The sequence below is a fragment of the Moschus berezovskii genome, chromosome 2 (genome assembly GCF_049115385.1).
Source record: "Moschus berezovskii isolate FMDL1 chromosome 2, NW_MosBer_1.0, whole genome shotgun sequence".
NCBI lineage: Eukaryota > Metazoa > Chordata > Mammalia > Artiodactyla > Moschidae > Moschus > Moschus berezovskii.
Window position 1 is genome coordinate 99351284 of NC_142461.1, and position 21748 is coordinate 99373031.

Below are 21748 nucleotides of genomic sequence, written 5' to 3' on the forward strand. Positions count from 1 at the left end.
TGTCTCTCTACAACCTTCCTTTGTGAAAATTCCAGGCTCAATTTATCAACAGCAGAAACTTACTTAGCATGGTTGTATATTCTATATATATTTTTTCCAACGTTAATGTGAGTCATCATAGCATATCTCCTTAACCATATGTGCTAGAGCTAAGGACAGACAGTTATTTTAATATTCCTGGCCTAGAATCCTTCCCACAACAAACACATTTGATGCTCATACATGGTCCCTTTCTTGCCGACACTCACGCCTGTCAAAATGGCATGGTGCCTACTCAACATATGGACTGCTAGCTTTTCTCACTGGGGCACAGTTGCCAAAGAAAGATGGGTTAAGCTGGGCACCCTGTGCAGCAAAGCAGGTGACAGCTCTCCCGTCCTCCATCATGTAGCTGCAACTGCTCTAGCCACATGCCACTCTCTAACCTCTCTTTCATGGTAAAGAGAAAAGGAGAGGGATCTTGAACAGTAGTAACCTCTTTCAGACAATTTCTACTTACTGCCTTTGATCTCACTACCTTTTATTCAAAGTGAGGAATCTCTCCTCTGCCAAAAACATGCTAAAATTTCAAAATCATTTGGAAGCACAAAGTTGTAAGAAAACTTGATAGCCAGCAAAGGCTCTAAGTAGATGTGTGTGCATGCATGCAGGCTCACACACACACACACATACACACACACATACACACACACACACACACACACAGAGGAAATGTGTGTGCTTTCCTCCCCCCTGCTTTTCATTTTCCACCTAGAATAGAACAGAGCTGGGCAGCAATAGCAGCACTAAGTATTAAAGAAAGAACTGGGCGATTGTTTAAGTCTTGCACAAATAGAGCCTATCTAATTACGTTAATCCAGTGAATCATTTCCTCCTGAACCAGACTACATCCTGTTTGGTTTGTAATTTTTGTTTTAAAATTTCCAAATCAATTTTTATTTGTTCAAATGAGTTTGTCTTGGCAATAACAGAAAAGTATCAAGTTTCCCCAAACAAAGGCTTTTCCTTCATGTGCCTTCGTCATTCTACCGGAAACCCAAATAAGGTATTTGATCTGAGTCGGACTTCTGAGGCCAGAGACCACAGGAACTTTTACCAAACAAGTCCATCTGGATTAAAGATACTCGATTTAAATTGTAGCCTGGAGTTGGTGGCCATGGATTAGCCAATTAATAATCTTTAATGACTACTCTAATGTCAGGCGTCTTTACAGGAATGATTGCATCTGACCATGTCCACTTCTCTGCAAGGTAGGAGTCATTTTTTCCATTTCAGAGATGTATAGAAATCTGATCAATATTCCCTACATGGAAGCTGTTTGGCACTGTTCTCTAATAATAAAAATAGCCAACATTCATTAAAGTCTTACTGTGCACTGTTCTAGAAACCTTCTGCATATCAGCTCATCTACAAAGTTATGAAGTAATCCCTGTCAATATCCATAATTTATAGATGAGGAAAAGACAGCAGTAAGAAGTTAACTGATTTATCCAAGGTTACAGCTAATAAGTAGTGATGCCAGATTTCAAATTCAGTTAGTATTACTCTGGAATTATCATTCTTAACCTCTGCTCTAACTGTATTGATACTAATACACATTCCTGACCATTCTTTAGTTTTGTGCCTTGTTAATATTTTAATGTCTAAGGCAAATGTTTCCTTTCTTTAAAGTACTGTTTTCATCTTGCTTCTCCGATCAGGGTCTCCTATGGCTCTGCATTCCCCCCAAAATAAAATCCAGATTGGCACCTTGGCATTCGCAGGACTTCAAATATACCCTGGCCTCTATCAAACCCTCCACAATGAATTTTCCAATTTGGCTATATATGCTTTATTCTTGACCATTTTACACATTTACTCATGTGACTTGTTTGTTCCTTAATCCAAGATGTCCTTGTTATTTCTTTCTATCCATGCAAAGCCTACCTTTCAAACCCATTCAGGTTCACTTCCACTCTGAGTACCTCCCCTGTCCCTTCAGCCCACAGCAATTTCTCCAACCACTAACCGTCTGGGTTACTGGCCAATGGACCACTTATTCAGAATGCTTAGCCACAGTGTCATCACAAGGCTTACTCAGAATATTCATCACATACCACATACTGTTTTTAGGTGTATATGTGCAATCTCCCCAGTTAGTACAACCACTCTTCGAGGAGATGACTCATGTCTTGTATCTTGATGTTATGTTATAACACCTACCATATCTCTTAAGTGACCCCCATTTTGATCAGTCTCCAATAATTCTTTTTTTCTTTTGCCATTACTATATCTGTACTCCTTGTGAGTGACTCTTAAGACTGCAGACAGTGTAAGGTCCAATTACAGAGTTGGATGTGATTACCTTACAAAAGGTTGCCTTCTAACCAGTACCATTTGCATCACTGTGAAAGGTCAGTACCCATGTGAAGATAAAAGAGTTCCACCACAATAAAAGATCTCTCAAAGATGAATTCCTTCCAAACGTTATGTTTTACAGAAGATGAAAAGTTTCTTTAATTTCTTAAGAGTTCAGTAACATGCCGGGAAATGGAAGACCATTATTAAACTTATTTCATCTTTTAATATTATAGTGCCTGTCATTTGCACCAATAAATACATCACCAAAAATGAAAACTTGCACTATTCTAAGCAGTTAAGATTGCACATTCAATGTTCAACTTTTAATAGCCAATTGTTGCTTAGAATCGATCTAAAAGTTGACTCAGGCATGTGTGAATAAATGTTAGTGGTATTCCTGGACTGGCTTTTCTGCAATCCTGCCAAGAGTCCAGAAAATTGACTAGTTGACTTCTCAAGTCTGTTTCAACTGATTCTGGGAATCCAGGATTCTTTGCCTGTCTACCCGTTTCTGGTTAAAGGCAACCACTTTGGTCTCATTCTCTCTCAAACACTTTGGAAGGTCTCCAAGTGTAAAATGGTACAACATATGTAGCCTGCAAGCAGGGCAGGCATAAGAAACACCATAAGGATACACTGAAGCAAACTTCAAGCTGTGGGATGCTGGGAAACAATCACAGGCAACACACCAACTTGGCATAAAACAATCAGAGAATGAGGTGGCTCTTTTTGAGCAAAAGCATAATACTGGCTAAGATGCAAAGAAGACCACACAGATAGAAATATTGTACTGAGCCATCCATCCTGCCAGTCAAGGGTAATCTTTGGAGGTACTCAAAGCCAAAATGCTGATGGTCATTCTTTCTTTCCATTGGCATTCACATGCCTGAAAATACTGCCCCAAGAGCAGCCTCTTTGACTAGAACCACATATCCCTGCAACTAAATGAAACTTATTCTCCTTTTGCAGGCTTTTTCCCCCCTAGTAAATTTCTACTCATCCTTAAGAATGTAGCTCAAAAGCCAACCCCTCAGTAACTCCTGTCTACCCTCAAAAGAGTTAACAGCTCCGTATTCGGAAGTCTTTCAGTATTTTATGTCATTTCATTAATGTCAATAGCATGTTAGGGCTTCCCAGGTGGTGCTGTGATAAAGTATCTGCCTGCCAATGCAGGAGACACAATAGATGTGATCCCTCGGTCAGAAAGATCTCCTGGAGGAGGAAATGGCAACCCACTCCAGTATTCTTGCCTGGAAAATGCTATGGACAGAGCCTGGCGGGCTATAGTCCATGGAATCACAAAAAGTGAGATGCAACTGAGCATGCACACATATCATTATACTGTTTTTACTTATATGCTATATTTATTGATGGATCTGTCTTCTTGGATATACTGCAAACTCCTTTAGAGCAGAATTCATGTCATTTTTCACTCTCATATCCCAGGTGACCACTATGATGACTTACACATACAAAATACTGCCTAAATATCATTAGATGAACAAAGGAAATTACCTATTTTTTCCATTTGTCATTTATTCAATCAATAAATATTTATCAAGTGCCTCCTCTGTGTGCCACTCCAGATACTAAAGACAGCAGCAAACAAGAAGCACACACTCTTCCACCCTAGAGATTATATTATATTGGAATAAGACAGAAAATATATATGAAAAATGGGAAGATGTTGATGTTGCATTACAATAAATAGTGAGAAAAACAAAACAAACAATGGGATAAGGAATTTAGAGAAAAATTGTAATTTAAATAGGATGATTAGAAGTGACTCACAGAGAGTATGTCATTTAGGTAAAAACCCAAGGAGATGAAGGATGGGGTCATGAGAATATTAGAGAAAAGCAAAGCGTAGAGGAAAGCACATGTGCAAAGGCCCTAGGGCGGGAAACTTTGTAAGCACTTAATGTCTGTAAATCGTTCCTAGGATATGTGCTTAGTCGTTTCAGTCATTGTCCGACTCTGCAACCCTGTAGACTTTTGTCCACCAGGCTCCTCTCTCCATGGGATTTCCCAGGCAAGAATACTGGAGTGGCTTGCCATTTCCTTCTCCAGGGGATGTTCCCGACCCAGCAATCGAACCCTTGGCTCCCGCAGCTCCTGCACTGCAGGCAGATTTTTTACCACTGAGCCACCATATACAATGATTTTATCTAAAAGAGACTCAAACAAGAAAAATAATGGCATAATTTCTAGTAAAGTCTCAAGAAATTCTGTGATCATATTTAAGGTAATACAATTCCTAAGCATTTTCTATTTACCTTTTCAGTCAAATCTAAATTCTGTGTTGCCTGGGTAAATGCAACAATCTCTCTCATGGCTGATACATTTATTCATAGTGGGGAGAATGACTTTAACCTCAACCAGACTAAATAGGGAAGTCCTAGTTTACTTCTCAGACGGACCTACCTCTGAACCAGTCGTTAGCATGGTTTGGCCAATAGGGCCCTTTCCAGGTCATGAGCTTTTCCTAGTTCCAGATCTGTACAGGACTTTCCTTCCACTTTCCCATTTCTGACCTCAATCCCCTCAAATCTTGTGGCCCACCTATATCTTTACTACTATGGCAAATGTTCTCAACAGACCTTCAGAAATGCATAAGACTTGCAACCAAGGTTCCAAACATCAAAATCTGAAATCCACCCTATGGTTTACAGAATTCTCTTGCCATTGTCACTGACTCAGCCACCCACAAAGGTTAAAACAGTCAATAGGAGAAAATTGCCACACATTTTGCTTAGTGTTACTGTTTTCTTAATTCTGTTCTTTTAAGCTGTCTCGGACACACATCTACAATTTCAAGTTATGGGAAAAAAGTAAGATTCACTTTATATATAAGTTTATTAAGAATAATTTCCCTGGGACTGACTCTATACTCCCAGTGCAGCAGGCCCAGGTTAGATCCCTGGTCAGAAAAGTAGATCCCCCCTGCCTCAATTAAGACGTGGTGTGGCCAAAAATAATAATAGCAATTTTCCTATGAAGGGGTGTAAAAGAAGTTTTTATATTATAATCATACTAGAAGAAAGATCTTAACTTAGTATTATTTGGTAAACAGTTGTATTTTTCCAGGAGAGAGAGCCTATCCGTTCTGTTCTGTCGCTCAGTCGTGACCGACTCTTTGCGACCCCATGGACTGTAGCCTACCAGGCTTCTCCGTCCATGGGATTCTCCAGGCAAGAATACTGGAGTGGGTTACCGTTTCCTTCTCCAGTTTTCCTAAAATTCTCAAGAGTATCAATCATGTATTTTTTAACATTAAGAATGAAAAATAAAAACATTTCCACATGTCAAAAATAACAGACCTATGAAATGATATTTGGGGGGTGGAAGGCAAGGTGTATGTGCCCAAGTTATAGGCAATGTTACAAAAGAGATTGTGTACAACATGGAGAATATAGACAATATTTTATGATAACTATAAATGGAATGTAGGGCTTCCCAGATGGCTCAGTAGTAACAAATCTGCCTAGCAATGTAAGAGATGCAGGAGATGACGGTTTAATCCCTGGGTCAGGAAGATCCCTCAGAAGAGAAAACGGCAACCCACTCCAGATTCTTGCTTGAAAAGTCCCATGGACAGAGGAGCCTGGTGGGTTACAGTCTATGGGGTCAGAGTCAGCCACAACTTAGCGACTGAGAAGGAATAGTAGAGTACCACCCTTAAGAATTGTTAATCACAGTATTATACACCTGTAACTTATACAATATTGTAGAGAAACTATGCTTCAATTTTCAAAAAGGGAGATCATTATTCAATACTAACTTACATTTTGGTCAGTGATCTGTCTCATTAAAATATCTAAAAATGCCAATTAGAGAAACAAAGATACATTCCCATTCTTCTTTTGAGAAATTATTTATTGGTTTATGATCAATTTATATCAATATATTATTTGACTTGTATATAAGTATTTTTTAGTAAATTATACAATGTTTATCCCACACTAGGAGTTCAGTCATTTTTGACTAATCTAATCTCTCTTTTTAATTTTATATTGGAGTATAGTTGATTAACAATGTTGTATTAGTTTCAGGTGTACAGAAAAGTGATTCAGTTACACATATATATGTATCGATTCTTTCTCAAAGTCTTTTCCCATCTTGGCTATTACAGAATATGAAGCAGAGTTCTCTGTGCTATACAGTAGGTCCTCGTTGCTAATCTGTTTTAAATATAGCAGTGTGTACATTCTTGACGGTATAGTTCTTTGTGAAAAGTTATCTAAAGGAGAAGAATTTTGCACATATGTAATTTACATGGAAGCTACAACTAATGGCTTTCACTGATCATAGCATGTTATATTATTTTTATAACTCCTGAGTACATACACAAGATGTAAGTATATCCTCCAGTTGTGGCAATTATAAATATTGAAAGCTCCAAAGCAGTTGTTTCAGAATATGGGAGCCTGGGAACCTGCTCATATTTTCTTTTGCTGCTTTTGTCAGGCTCACTGCACTGAATCTCGGGAAGATGTCAGTCCTCTTAGCTCGATTTTCTCCCTATAACCTCTTGTAAATTATTGACTCAAGCCTATTCAGAGAAAATTTTTAATCTCAAGCTGGTTTTTATCACTACTCAAGATATTCTATTAACTGCCTGACAAGTGTATACCCCATCAGGAGATACAAATTATTTTCAATATCATCTTAAGGACTGCTAAGTGAAGTCAAAGAATAAATCAACAAGTCACACAATATATGTCCTATAAAAGTGAAGGCACTTAGTCGTATCCAACTCTTTGTGACCCCATGGACTGTAGCCTATGAGGCTCCTCTGTCCATGGGATTTTCCAGGCAAGAATACTGGAGTGGGTTGCCATTTCCTTCTCCAGGAGATCTTTCCAACCCAGGATTGAACCCAGGTCTTCCTCATTGTAGGCAGACACTTTACTGTCTGAGCCACCAGGGAAGTCCATAGACAGATATAAAATAATTTAAAATTATATTTTGTTTTAGTAATAATCTCATTAATGTTGTCTGCTAGAATAAGGCAATATTCAACAAAGGTGATGCACGAACCCCAGGGTGTTGTTCAATACAGTCTATCAGGTTTGGAAGGAAAAAAATCAGCCTTGTATTTATACTTACATTTTCTTTCTTATCATGCTCTTTGTTTCCTATATTTTGTGTACATAATAGAATACAAGGTGAACTGCAACATTTTATAATGTACTAGACACTAATTTGTATTAGGACTAGTTTTTAATATACTGTGCTAATGTTACCGTTACTACATTTTTGCTTTTTTTGTGTGTGGTTCAGTGACTAAGTTGTGTCCGACTCTTTGCAACCCCAGGAACTGTAGCATGGCAGGCTCCTCTGTCCTCTACTATCTCCAGGAGTTTCTCAAATTCAAATTCAAAGTCAGTGGTGCTATCTAACCATCTCATCTTCTGCTACCCTCCTTCTCCTTTTGCCTTCAATTTATCCCCGCATCAGGGTCTTCCCCTAGAAGTCAGATCTTCGAATCAGGTGGCCGAAATATTGGAGCTTCAGCTTCAGCAACAGTCCTTTCAGTGAATTTTCAGGTTTGTTATTAATATAACATACACTATATTTTAAAGATAATATCAAATTTATAATATAGTTCTATACACATATAAATTATCTATGAAATATAAATATGCATAGTGTGTAAATGCATGTTCAAAAGCATGAATTTATTACTGATGGAGTAAATGATTGAAATCAGTTAGGAGACCACTGGTGCTGTAATGTGATGCCTAAGGATTCATTCAAAACACAAGCAAAAATCTAAATATATATAAAAAAATTCTAAATGTGGAGAAGCACAGTGGGTGAGGATAACGGTTGTTGCCATCACTGTTGACACCTGTGAAGTGGAATTTTAACAAAGCATATTGCAGGGTGGTTAACACAGAGGATTATGCTGGGGGAAGCATATGGGGGAAAGATGTTTCTTTGAAAAGAGCATGGAACACTTGAACGTGTCTGGTTGAGAGTGTGTCTGAACAGCAGAGACATGTACACATCTCCCAGTGCCTTGTTGGCCTGCCTGTCTGGGAAGTCTATGATTAAGAGCCACAAGTTTCCAGTGAGCAAGGTGAAATGGATTGAAATTGGGACTGGGAAGCAAGCATGAAATTCAACACAGTGCCTCTGGTTCTAGAATGAGAAGGCAACACGAAAAAAAAAAAAAAATGGACTGGCACACTAGTGAGATCTTCAAGACAGGACTTGCCACACACTGACCTTGACAATGGAGACTTGAAAGCCACTGCAGCTTGTTCCCATCTCAGAAAATGAATCAGCGCAATGACTAAAATGCAAACAAAAAATTATGCTGATGAAACTACAAATATGTAAGTTATTCTTCAGTTGAAATAGAATGAAAATTCTAGGTTCTGTCTTAGAGGACTAGGTGGTTAGGTTCAACAAATTCTAGTTGCAGAAGGTAAACCATCTTGTGTACACATCTGAGAATCAAACAGCTAAGTACTTTCAGAGCCACCCAAGATTGTAATAGAACATAGCAGAGAAAGACAGCGTCCTCAAAGGACCTGGCATTCCATGGCAGACAGGCACTGCTTGAATCCTGGTACTCCCTGACCCATGTTCCAAAACTACGGCATTCCAAAAGGGGACAGGCATAATCAGGCCCGAGAACGATCTGAAACATAAATGTGGCTCAATTTTAGAAGATATCAGACGTGGAAATTAAGAGTTCTTTAGCTGTCTTCAACTTCCTGGAATTTTTAAAAATCTGAGTGGTTGTTGGTGAGTCAGTCTGCACACTGCTCCTGTCTCTCCACCCCCATGCTCCTTCAGATGCTCTACGGTGCTCTCTGATGCACGGTGACACCCCAGGAGATGTTTCCTGCTTGCCTTAGTGTTTTTCCTCTCTCCTTCAGCTGTCATTCCTTCTCAGTTTATCATCATCATCGATAAAGCCTAGAGGTAGCTTGTCTGCCATAAATACCTATCTTATAAAGAAGGGAAAAAGCCTTTTGGAACACGTAGGTGGCCTGTCTTGTTTGCCTGGGGAAATGTGAGAATTTGTAATCCTTATTGCTAGAGATTTCTAGTCATTTTGAAGCACTATTAAAATGATTATCAAAGCTTTAAATTCAGCAGTGAAACACATGATTCTCTTAATGACAAGGTCAACTTAACTGGGTGTCTGTCCTTCGTGAAATATTGCTCATAACTTGCATCCCCCAATGAGGCTTAATATAAAATAATTTAAGTTGGAAAATTTTTAAAAAGCAGTGTATAGGAAATGAAACTTAAGAACACACATCCAGGTCTGAGTTTTATAGCAGAGATTACATGAAAGCATAACCAATCAACAATTTTTATCAATTAAACAGATTTTAATTAGTCCTGTGCTAATAGGGAAATCTGATTCATATCATTTCCAGCCCCATCTTTTAAGAAAGACTTGTTTAAAATTTGTTAACTTGATTTCTCATTTATTTTCATTATTAGTAAGGTGAAGCACAAGGTGAGGACTTCTTCTTCTTTACTTTGTCCCTGTGTCCCTGCCTAGAATCACAGATAATATCTCAATTCTTGCAATTATATTTACTGATAAAGTGTTCATGTCTTACCAAATTCTCAGCCCACTCAACGCATTTAATTCCCACTTAAGCTTCCCTGATAGCTCAGCTGATTAAGAATCCACCTGCAATGCAGGAGACCCCAGTTCAATTCCTGGAACAGGAAGATTTGATGGAGAAGGGAATGGCTACCCGCTCCAGTATTCTGGCCTGGAGAATTCCGTGGACTGTATAGTCCATGGGGTGGCAAAGATTTGGACATAACTGAGAAACTTTCACTTCACTTCAGTGCTAACTTACAGATGTGCATTCATTTGTACCTAGTCCTAATTATTTTCCAGTACTCACTGGGCTAGAAAATTTTTAAATTGCTTACTGTGAAACCACATTTCCACCTACTCTTTTCCTAAAAATTGTAAATACATGACACAGTGGAAGCCCTCACACCATGACCTCAGGGAAACTGCATTAAACAGCTCTTGGCACTAAGCATTCAATGTGTACAATCATTATGGCAGGCAGTGTGCCAATCCCAGTAATACACAACCCTCAGCATGCAAGGAACAACCGGCGAGGCAGGCATCCCATTGAAGAATGAATTAGTGGGCCTCCTGGCCTTATCAGATTGGTCAGTAATTATCCTCTAACAAACTTCATCAGATTTTAGAAGAAAATGCCATTTGAATTGAAGTCACTGGTTTCAGTTCATTATGTAAAAGCTACCAATGACTACACTTTTGCATAGAACTTGAATGATGCCCCAGTGGTTGGTGAACAATTAATGTCATGTTCTCCTGCCTGTCACAGAAAACTAATCAAACTGACTGCATGGACCATAGTCTTGTCTAACTCAATGAAACTATGAGCCATGCCATGTAGGGCCACCCAAGATGGACGGGTCATGGTGGAGAGTTCTGACAAAATGTGGTCTTATGGAGAAGGGAATGGCAAACCACTTCAGTATTTTTGCCTTGAGAACCCCATGAACAGTATGAAAAGGCAAAAAGATAGGCCACTGAAAGATGAACTCCCCAGGTCAGTAGGTGCCCTTTATGCTACTGAGATCAGAGGAGATATAACTCCAGAAAGAATGAAGGGATGGAGCCAAAGCAAAAACAACACCCAGTTGTGGATGTGACTGGTGATGGAAGTACAGTCTGATGCTGTAAAGAGCAATATCACATAGGAACCTGGAATGTTAGGTCCATGAATCAAGGAAAACTGGAAGGGATCAAACAGGAGATGGCAAGTGTGAACATCAACATTTTAGGAATCAGCAAACTAAAATGGACTGGAATGGGTGAATTTAACTCAGATGACCATTATATTTACTACTGTGGGCAGGAATCCCTTAAAAGAAATGGAGTAGCCATCATGGTCAACAAAAATGCAGTACTTGGATGTAATCTCAAAAACGACAGAATGATCTCTGTTCGTTTCCAAGGCAACCATTCAATATCACAGTAATTCCATTCTATGCCCAACCAGTAATGCTGAAGCTGAAGTTGAACAGTTCTATGAAGACCTACAAGACCTTCTAGAACTAACACCCAAAAAAGATGTCATTTTCATTATAGGAGACTGGAATGCAAAAGTAGGAAGTCAAGAGATAACTGGAGTAACAGGCATATTTGGCCTTGGAGTACAGAATGAAGCAGGGCAAAGGCTAACAGAGTTTTGCCAAGAGAATGGACTGGTCATAGCAAACACCCTCTTCCAACTACAAAAGAGAGGACTCTACACATGCACATCACCAGATGGTCAATACTGAAATCAGATTTATTATGTTCTTTGCAGCCAAAGATGGAGAAGTTTTATACAGTCAGCAAAACAAGACCTGAAGCTAACTGTGGCTCAGATCATGAACTCTTTATTGCCAAATTCAGAGATAAATTGAAGAGTGAAGGGAAAACTACTAGACCATTCAGGTATGACCTAAATCAAATCCCTTAAGATTATACAGTGGAAGTGACAAATAGATTCAAGGGATTATATCTGATAAACAGAGTGCCTAAAGAACTATGGACAGAGGTTCAAGATCTTGTACAGGAGGCAGTGATCAAGACCATCCTCAAGAAAAAGAAATTCAAAAAAGCAAAATGGTTGTCTGATGAGGCCTTAAAAATAGTTGAAAAAAGAAAGCTAAAGGCAAAGGAGAAAAGGAAAGATATACCCATTTTGAATCCAGAGTTCCATAGAATAGCAAGGAGAAATAAGAAAGCCTTCCTCAGTGATCAATGCAAAGAAATAGAGGAAAACTGTAGAATGGGAAAGACTAGAGATCTCTTCAAGTAAATGAGAGATACAAAGGGAATATTTCATGCAAAGACGGACACCATAAAGGACAGAAATGGTATGAAACTAACAGAAGCAAACAACATTAAGAAGAAGCAGCAAGAATACACAGAAGAACTATACAAAAAAGATCTTTGTGACCCAGAAAACCACAATGGTGTGATCATTCACCTAAAGCCAGACAGCCTGGAATGCGATGTCAAGTGTACATTAGGAATAAGCATCACTACAAACAAAGCTAGTGGAGGTGATGGAATTCCAGTTGAGCTATTTCAAATCCTCAAAGATGATGCTGTGAAAGTGTTGCACTCAATACACCAGCAAATTTGGAAAACTCAGCAGTGGCCACAGGACTGGAAAAGGTGAGTTTTCATTCCAATCCCCAAAAAAGGCAATTCCAAAGAATGCTCAAACTACCGCACAATTGAACTCATCTCACATGCTAGTAATGTCATGCTCAAAATTCTCCAAACCAGAGTTCAACAGTATGTGAACCGTGATCTTTCAGATGTTCAAGCTGGATTTAGAAAAGGCAGAGGAACCAGAGATCAAATTGCCAATATCTCCTGGATCATAGAAAAAGCAAGAGAGTCCCAGAAAAACAACTACTTCTGCTTTATTGACTACACCAAAGCCTTTGACTGTGTGGATCACAATAAACTGTGGAAAATTCTGAAAGAGATGGGAATACCAGACCACCTGACTTGCCTCCTGAGAAATCTGTATGCAGGTCAGGAAGCAACAGTTAGAACTGGACATAGAAAAACAGACTAGTTCCAAATAGGGAAAGGAGTACATCAAGGCTGTATATTGTTAACCTGCTTATTTAACTTATATGCAGAGAACATCATGAGAAATGCTGGGCTGGATGAAGCATAAGTTGGAATCAAGATTGCCAGAAGAAATATCATTAACGTCAGATATGCAGATGACACCACCCTTATGGCAGAAACTGAAGAACTAAAGAGCCTCTTGATGAAAGTGAAAGAGGAGAGTGAAAAACTTGGCTTAAAACTCAACATTCAGAAAACTAAGATCATGGCATCTGGTCCCATCACTTCACGACAAATAGATGGGGAAATAATTGAAAAAGTGAGAGACTGTTTTTTGGCCTCCAGAATCACTGCAGATGGTGACTGCAGCCATGAAATTAAAAGACACTTACTCCTTGGAAGGAAAGTTATGACCAACCTAGACAACATATTGGAGAAGGCAATGGCAAGCCACTCCAGTATTCTTGCCTAGAAAATCCCAAGGATGGAGGAGCCTGGTGGGCTGCAGTCCATGGGGTCTCTGAGGGTTGGACATGACTGAGTGACTTCACTTTCACTTTTCACTTTCACACATTGGAGAAGGAAATGGCAACCCACTCCAGTGTCCTTGCCTGGAGAATCCCAGGGACGGGGGAGCCTGGTGGACTTCCGTCTATGGGGTCACACAGAGTCGGACACGACTGAGGTGACTTAGCAGCAGCAGACAGCATATTAAAAAGCAGAGACATTACTTTGCCAACAAAGGTCCGTCTAGTCAAGGCTATGGTTTTTCCAGTAGTCATGTGTGGATATGAGAGTGGGACTATAAGCTGAGCGCCCAAGAATTGATGCTCTTGAACTGTGGTGTTGGAGAAGACTCTTGAGAGTCCCTTGGACTGAGATCCAAACAGTCCATCCTAAAGGAAATCAGTCCCAAATGTTCATGGGAAGAACTGATGTTGAAGCTGAAACGCCAATACTTTGGCCACCTGATGCATAGAGCTGACTCATTGGAAAAGACCCTGATGCTGGGAAAGATTGAAGGCGGGAGGAGAAGGGGATACAGGGGATAAGATGGTTGGATGGCATCACTGACTCAATGGACATGAGTTTAAGTAAACTCTGGGAGTTGGTGATGGATAGGGAGGCCTGGGGTGCTGCAGTCCATGGTGTCGCAAAGAGTCAGACACGACTGAGCAGCTGAACTGAATTGAATGTTTGAGAACTAGATGACTGATAACTGGTTAATCTACCTAAGGTGGAGCCTGTGGGAAGGGCTACCTGGACTTATTTTTTCTTCTAGGCTTTAAACGAGAATAAGAAATGCAGTTCAACATCTTCCCCGATAGTAGGCATCCCTAAGTCTTACAAACCAGGAACTGAGCTACTTGAAGTAACTTAAGGGAGAAAAGTAAAAGCCAAGAATAGTTAGGACAAACTTTGATTTGAGAGAAAAACATTAAATACACAATAAGTTCAGGTGCTCTCATAGCTCAAAGTCACACCAGAGCGTCATGGAATTGAGAACCATGGCAGATGAGCTGTAGGTGGTACTGTACTCAGGATCACTCTCTTGCCCTCATGCACTTGAGAAGACTGCAGTGTGGCATCCATGGAAAACTGACAGCATGCAGATCTTCCTTTCTCAATTTTGACAGGACAGTGAGCGTGGACAACTGGGAAGAGGAAAATCATCAGAGTTATTTTTGCCTCAGCAATGTGTGTCGAAGAATCCTTTTGTTCCTTCAAGTAACAAGACGTGGAAGGTCCCTGTCACTAATGTGTTAACCTGAGTATTTCATACACTTCAGATATTACTGACCTGAGATGGAGGCAGATAACAAGTCAAGTTTCCTTGACTAACTTCCCTACAAAACATCCCCTTTTCACTGACAGGAGTGTGCTGATTGTTCAATCCTCTCTTCCGTTCCGTTCCGTCGCTCAGTCGTGTCCGACTCTTTGCGACCCCGTGGACTGTAGCCTACCAGGCTTCTCCGTCCATGGGATTCTCCAGGCAAGAATACTGGAGTGGGTTACCGTTTCCTTCTCCAGGGGATCTTCCCGACCCAGGGATCGAACCCGGGTCTCCCGCATTGGAGGCAGATGCTTTAACCTCTGAGCCACCAGGGAAGCCAATCCTCTCTTAGGAGTAAAGAATTCAGGAAATGTACTCAAGACGGTGATAGTCACCCAGTCATCTGACGAAAGTAATCCCTGAGTCGGGAGTTGAAACTGTCTTCTCTGCTCCACTTTTAGATGACTAAGGACTTTTTACTCCTACACAGGAACCACATGCTTCAATACAATCTTAATATATAGCAACAGAAAAACCTGTCTCAACCCTCTACCCTGGGGAACAGGTAAATCAGTTGCTCAGTAGAGGCGGTCTTTATCTAAAGGTCAAACAAAATTGTTCTGGAGACTTTGGGAGACTTTAAGTAGCTGCTTAAGACAGGGAGCCACTTGCAAAGGTGAGTCCTTCATGAGGATCTCCCTGCTGCCTCCATGTGCATTAGGTAACCCCACATTCCCCTCATTTGCCTGCCCTCTGCTTCAACCCAAACCCCACTCACACACAAAGCCTTGAAAGAAATTGAGGTAAGCAAAAGGTTATCAATTTAGTGAAATTTTGTTTAAAAATGTGAAATAATAATTCTTGATTTTTAAAAAAAAGGACTATGCTTCACAGAGTTGCCATTCATTTTTCTGTTCTGCCACTGGGATCAGGCAAATGGTAGTCAGGTGGAACCAGAACCTTTTAAATGTTTGGGGTTGAAATTTGAAGTTAAGTTGCAACTATGGTTCTGGATAAAACTGAATTGTTTTTATAATAGTAACTCGTTTCCTGAATGCTTCATGAAAAATATTGGGTTGCAGTATCCTCAAAAACCCTGCCAGGCTGGTAGATGATGATTCTTTGCTCCAGTGGCTTATGTTTTAAATGGCAAGATATAGTAAAACTATGAAATACTTGATCTTTATGAAAATCTCTGAAGGCAGGAAATCTAAAAGAAGGTTAGCAGATTAAAAGGAAAAAAGTGAGCAAAGCATTTCACAAGAAGGAAAAAAAGTCTTTGCAGAAAGGTTTTTGTTAACAGAACAACAATTGGAAAATCAAGAGACAGTATACAAAGCATGCTTTTTTTCAGCTAAGAGACTGAATGAAGGATATTTACAGGCTCTTCAACTTCCAGATCTTCAGATGGACATGACTGTCATGGGGAAGGAATAAACTCAAGCCAAGAAATCCTTTTAGAATAAAAAAAGCCAATGAAGAATGGAGCAATGGCATCTATGCCAAAAAAAGTAAGACATCTTGGATATAAAGCACAAGTTTATATTTAGAGGTTTCTTTTTACCTTCTTGCTTTCGAACCCAAACACAATAAGAGAACCGCTTAATAAAACTAGCAGTTCACAAACTTCTGTTTCAGCATCTTAATAAATAGGTCTATGATATGTTAGGGATTATATAATATACAGATGTTGGTTACGGGAAGGGACTCTCCTCAGTTGTGAGCAGAAGTAACAAACACTGAGTTACAAACCCTGCTTAAAACCAGATAAAATGGATTGTCTCCGTGGATTAAAAAAATGCTTTTCATATTCATCCTTATATTAATATTTCTTACCCAAGGGTATAGGAAGGAGTGTGCTTTGGAAACGATAACAAGTGCTTTGAACTTTAATGATTCTTATAAAATTAAAGTCTTTTGTCAACAATTTTAAAGTTATTTCTGTGTTCTCAATGGTCTTACAGAATACAAAAGCACCATCTTGTGGCTAAAAAGGAAAAGTACTTCAACACAAGCCAATGAATCATATTTTTTTTCACACATACTTTTATTTGTCAAGTTTAATTTTAAGCGCTTGGTAACTTTTTTCTAAAACAGATGGCTAACTGACTTAATACAATTTAGAAACGAATGTATCTTTAATACATTTGTATATGGATATGATTCAAGATAACAAATCCCAGTATGTGATAACCATATGAGATTGAAATTCCTTAGTCAAATTGAAACAAAAATAGAATGTAGCTTTAATAAACAGAAAATTTAGTCTTTGTGTTTTATTAATGAAAATTTTAATTGATAATTTTAACTTAGAAGTATAGTCAGTTGTTTGTCCAGCAGGAAGTAGAAATTGCTCTCCCAGAATTATTACAAATAAAAAAATTTTTAATGTTAGCATTTATATACGGTGAATTTCTTTCATAGGGAGAAGAAAAGTGATGAGATAAGAAAGATTGAAATGGCAATATATATTCTGACAGAATTTGACATAATACGAGGCACAAAACCAGAGGATATTTTTGTCTTTTAGCAATACTGAATATCATATCTTCTTATACATTGCAATTTCATTACTATTTTACCACTGTGCTCGTTTTAGAACTGGGATAACCAAAGTACAGAGAGACCAAGTAAACTGCCCAAGTTCATAGTGCCAGGAAAAAGCAGGAGCAGAATTTGAATGAGTACCTCAGGATCCCCCTCATTTTTCTAGTTCCGAAATCCTGTTCCTCAACTATGGCTGGGCTGGCTGCACCAAATTCATCAGGAATGTTTTTCCAATTCTTGGAAATTCTGATTTAGTAGATAAGAAGCTGAAGTCCAAATCTAAAATATTCCCTGTAATTCTAGTGAAAAAAAGCTAAAAATAACAGACAAGATGAATATTAAGCAAAGAAGGACAAAATTGAACATCAGTGAATTCTCTTCATTTTAGTTATGTCTTCAGTTCAGTTCAGTCGCTCAGTCGTGACCAACTCTTTGCGACCCCATGAATCACAGCACACCAGGCCTCCCTGTCCATCACCAACTCCCGAGTTCACTCAAACTCATGTCCATCGAGTCGGTGATGCTATCCAGCCATCTCATTCTCTGTCGTCCCCTTCTCTTCCCGCCCCCAATCCTTCACAGCATCAGAGTCTTTTTCAGTGAGTCAACTCGTTGCATGAGGTGGCCAAAGTATTGGAGTTTCAGTTATGTCTTAGAGTATTGCAATTCATAATGCCATTTTCAAAATCTACCAAAAAGCACACCTACTTTAAAAGGTTTTCCAGATAAGTTGAACTCCTTTTGTCAATTACTCCTTTGTTACATAGACATGCTTAAAAGTAACATCAACAACTACTACCTAGATAGAAGATATTATGCTGGATGTTTTAGTTTATCACTTTTAAATAATGATAAAATATACAATAATATTTATTGCAAATCCCACATAGCAAACTGATTCTCATAGAATACTTTTGTTGATTTTTGTCCATCTCTTTATCTACAGCCAACCTATGGTTGCATGTGAGAAACAACTGTAGCGCCTGAATGTAAGTTGATAATTCTATTCAGGTTATTAAATAAGATAAAAGTGAAAAAAAGAAAACATGCTTTGGACTTCATTCATTCATCAGTGAATGAGTGACTATTTTGCTGAATTGAATAACTGTTTTCAAATACTAGAAGACTGTGTTCAGTTTTTTGTGCTATTGACAATGTGACAATTAAAAACATGACACTTCTATATTTAATCCTTTACTATAATATTCATCATCATTTCCTTGAATATAGAAATCAACCAAAGGATAAATTAATCCCTAATTTATATGGTCAGCAATTTGTGTACGTATATACTATTGTATGCTATTTTCACCCTATGAACATCATTGACATAATTAACTTCAAAAACATATAATACTAAGATGTAGCAAAATAATTAAGAGGTCATGAATTTTGAGTATATGTTACCTTTGATTTTAACGTAATTTATTTAACTGAAAGTTCATATAATTTAATTTTTAATAACGACAGTGTTTAATAATCAGATTTCCAAATTCCTGAAAATTTAGCAATCAGTTCTTGCAAGCCAATGAGAGTAGATTCTAGCATACTTCTAACTATTCACATTTTATAGATGAGAAAACTGGTTAATCCAAGTGTGATTTATCCTATGTCTTAAATAATATAAAACACAGATCATGATTAAAAACTCAGATCTCTTCAATTCCAGTTGGTACTTTTGCCCAATCTCTGTACTGTCTACCTACACTGTCCACCTGCACAACATTAGTCAGCTCTTGCTTATATATTGCTTTAAAATAGTTTTCAAACATTTTTATGTGTGAAGTTTTATTCTTGTAATTTGAATTTTGTCCTTTTTCTTCTAAAATCTCTCATAAAAATCTGATGTATTTTTAGTGTCAGTAAACTCTCAAAATTTTGTTACTTGACAATTAAAATTCAACTATAAATTAACTTAAAGCTACCTGTTGTCAAATTTCAAGATAGCCTTTAGAAATTAAAGTTAGCATTAGGTCTAATACAGAATACTGTTTTCTTTTGGGAAACATTTTATTCCTAGATTTTTTTTTTGAGTTATGTATTAACTGCTTTTCTTAAAGATCAGGATGGTTAAGGAATCTAGGACAGAAGTCACTTATAAAAAAAAATAGGTCCTATCATTACAAAATTCACCCTAGCAACGAGAGAGGTAAATAAGATAGTAAGAAAGATGATTTTTTTAAGAAATAGATGAAAAAGAAAATTCAATTTTTTCTCTATTGAGAATTTAATTTAAATGTTTCTAAAGTCCATGTAAAATTTAAATCTAGTAAATTTTTCAATAAAGGAGCATTTAAACTTTGCTTATATAACTTTGTTTCTTCCTTTATCACTTATATGAAATGGAAAATAGAAACTTTCTGAATGTAATGGTAAGTGTAAAATTTTGTCTGCACTTTTAATTCACTGAGGAAAGTCACCTTGGTAAACATGTTGTAAATTTGAATTTAAAAATTAATAATCAATAGTTTGGCAGCTACTTTGAAGGTAACTAACCCAAAGTTATCCTCATCAATTTTTGATGAATAACAAAAGGAACTAAATAATTGCACAACAATATAACCACATGAATTATTTGAACTGTAATTTGATTATGTCTTACCCTTAAGATTAAAAATAATAATTTTGGCTAAGCATTGACATGAAAAATGACCTTAAATATTAGAAGATTGGGCTGTATGTGATATTATGTGAGGAACACTAAGAGTTTTCCCAGCCACTGTTTAAAATAGTCATCACTGGTCTACCATGGCTGCCTAAATTCCCATATTACTCTTTCAGATATTTCAAAAAGACAAGGCATGTAAACCAAGTTGTTACCAACCCATTAACATCTCCACAGAAATTATACTGTCATATTAGCTAGTCACTCTGAAGAAACTACTCAGGAAAATCAAGTTGTAAAGTAACTGGAGTAAAGAAAATGAATGTCTATGAAGTTAAACATATAGAAATTTTCCATCACCTATGAAGGCCACAGTGAGGGGAGATGGTTCTGCCACCCTTGGAACCATAATAAAGGGTCCAAACAGAAAAAAGGACAACACTGAAACAGTGTTAAGTTGCTAAAATACATAAGTTGGTAGAAATTCTGTTTCCCTGGGAAGAAACAAATAGAGGAAATAAAATTTTAGGACTTTTATACTTTATATTTTATTCAACTTAAGTAAAACTCATTAATTCATAAGCCAATTGATTAAGATTTTATTATTTCACTAGAAGTTGTTTTATTTTTCTTAATTTTTGTTTTGTGAAACAAATCAGTCATTGTGTTTATAAAGAAATAGGTAAAACATTCCATCTGTCTTTTAAAGTAATAGAATGGGAATCAGTAATTAATTTTAGTTTCAGCTTAATGATTAGCTACACTTGATCTCAAGACATAAGCTCGTAAATGTAGGTTTGTCCCAATAGAAAAAAGATTTTAGATTAAATGAACTTAAGATACATACTCGGAGAAGGCAATGGCACCCCATTCCAGTACTCTTGCCTGGAAAATTACATGGACGGAGGAGCCTGGTGGGCTGCAGTCCATGGGGTTGCCAAGAGTCGGACACAACTGAGCGATTTCACTTTCACTTTTCACTTTCATGCATTGGAGAAGGAAATGGCAACCTGCTCCAGTGTTCTTGCCTGGAGAATCCCAGGGACGGGGAAGCCTGGTGGGCTTCCATCCATGGGGTCACACAGAGTCGGACACGACTGAAGCAACTTGGCAGCAGCAATAGCAGCAAGATACATACTATTCTTCTCTCCTACCCTTCTAGAATATCACAAGCAAATCCCACGCATAGTTTCAGTTTCTTCGTAAATACTTCAGCATATGTTTCTAAAAATCCAAAGGCTTTTTTTTTTACTCTAATCACAATGTGATTATCACAAAAAAGTTCTCAACATTGTCAAATATCCAGTTAATATATAAATTTCCTCTATTGTCTCATAATTTGTTTATAGTTTATTTTTTCAAATTGAAATTCAATCAAGGACCACAGACTGCAATAACTATTAAGTCCCTTTGAATCTATGTATTTCTCCCCTCTAGCTTTTCTTTATTGTCTTTTCCCCCAATGTACTTACTGAAGAAGCAGAGTTTTTGTTAGTAGTAATTTTCATACTCTTGCTTTTGCTAATGGTATCCCCTTGATGTCAAGTAGCAAGTTTCTCTGTCTCCTCTTATATGAGTTGGTAGTAAGATCTTGAGGCTTGATAAGAATAATGTTCAATGTTTGGCAAGACTGCCTCACAGGTGATGACGTGTATAGCTTTCCTCCTACTACACACAGTGTTTTGAGTGCTTTGTCTGTTAAGATTGATAAGGGTATCAGCTTGGTTCATCCACCTAAAAGTTCCCATAAGCACCAGCTTTCACCTGTTTTAACAAACTTCAATAATCATTCTTCAAATACATTGTTTTATTAAGGAAAGCAAAATGATGATATTTTGATTTTGTTATAGGATGGATCTGTGACTTCTAAGAT

General features: G+C 37.9%; 1 long non-coding RNA gene across 1 annotated transcript in view; it reads right to left on the bottom strand.

Moving 5' to 3' along the window:
• LOC129538281 (uncharacterized) overlaps positions 1–21463 on the bottom strand; it is a 36441-nt gene extending 14978 nt beyond the window's left edge. The window contains exons 1-2 of the long non-coding RNA XR_016035618.1: positions 21348–21463; positions 8575–8641 (exon numbers count right to left, since the gene is read on the bottom strand). This is a non-coding gene — a long non-coding RNA (uncharacterized LOC129538281). The remainder of the gene's footprint in view (positions 1–8574; positions 8642–21347) is intronic.
• Positions 21464–21748: the final 285 nt, after the last annotated feature.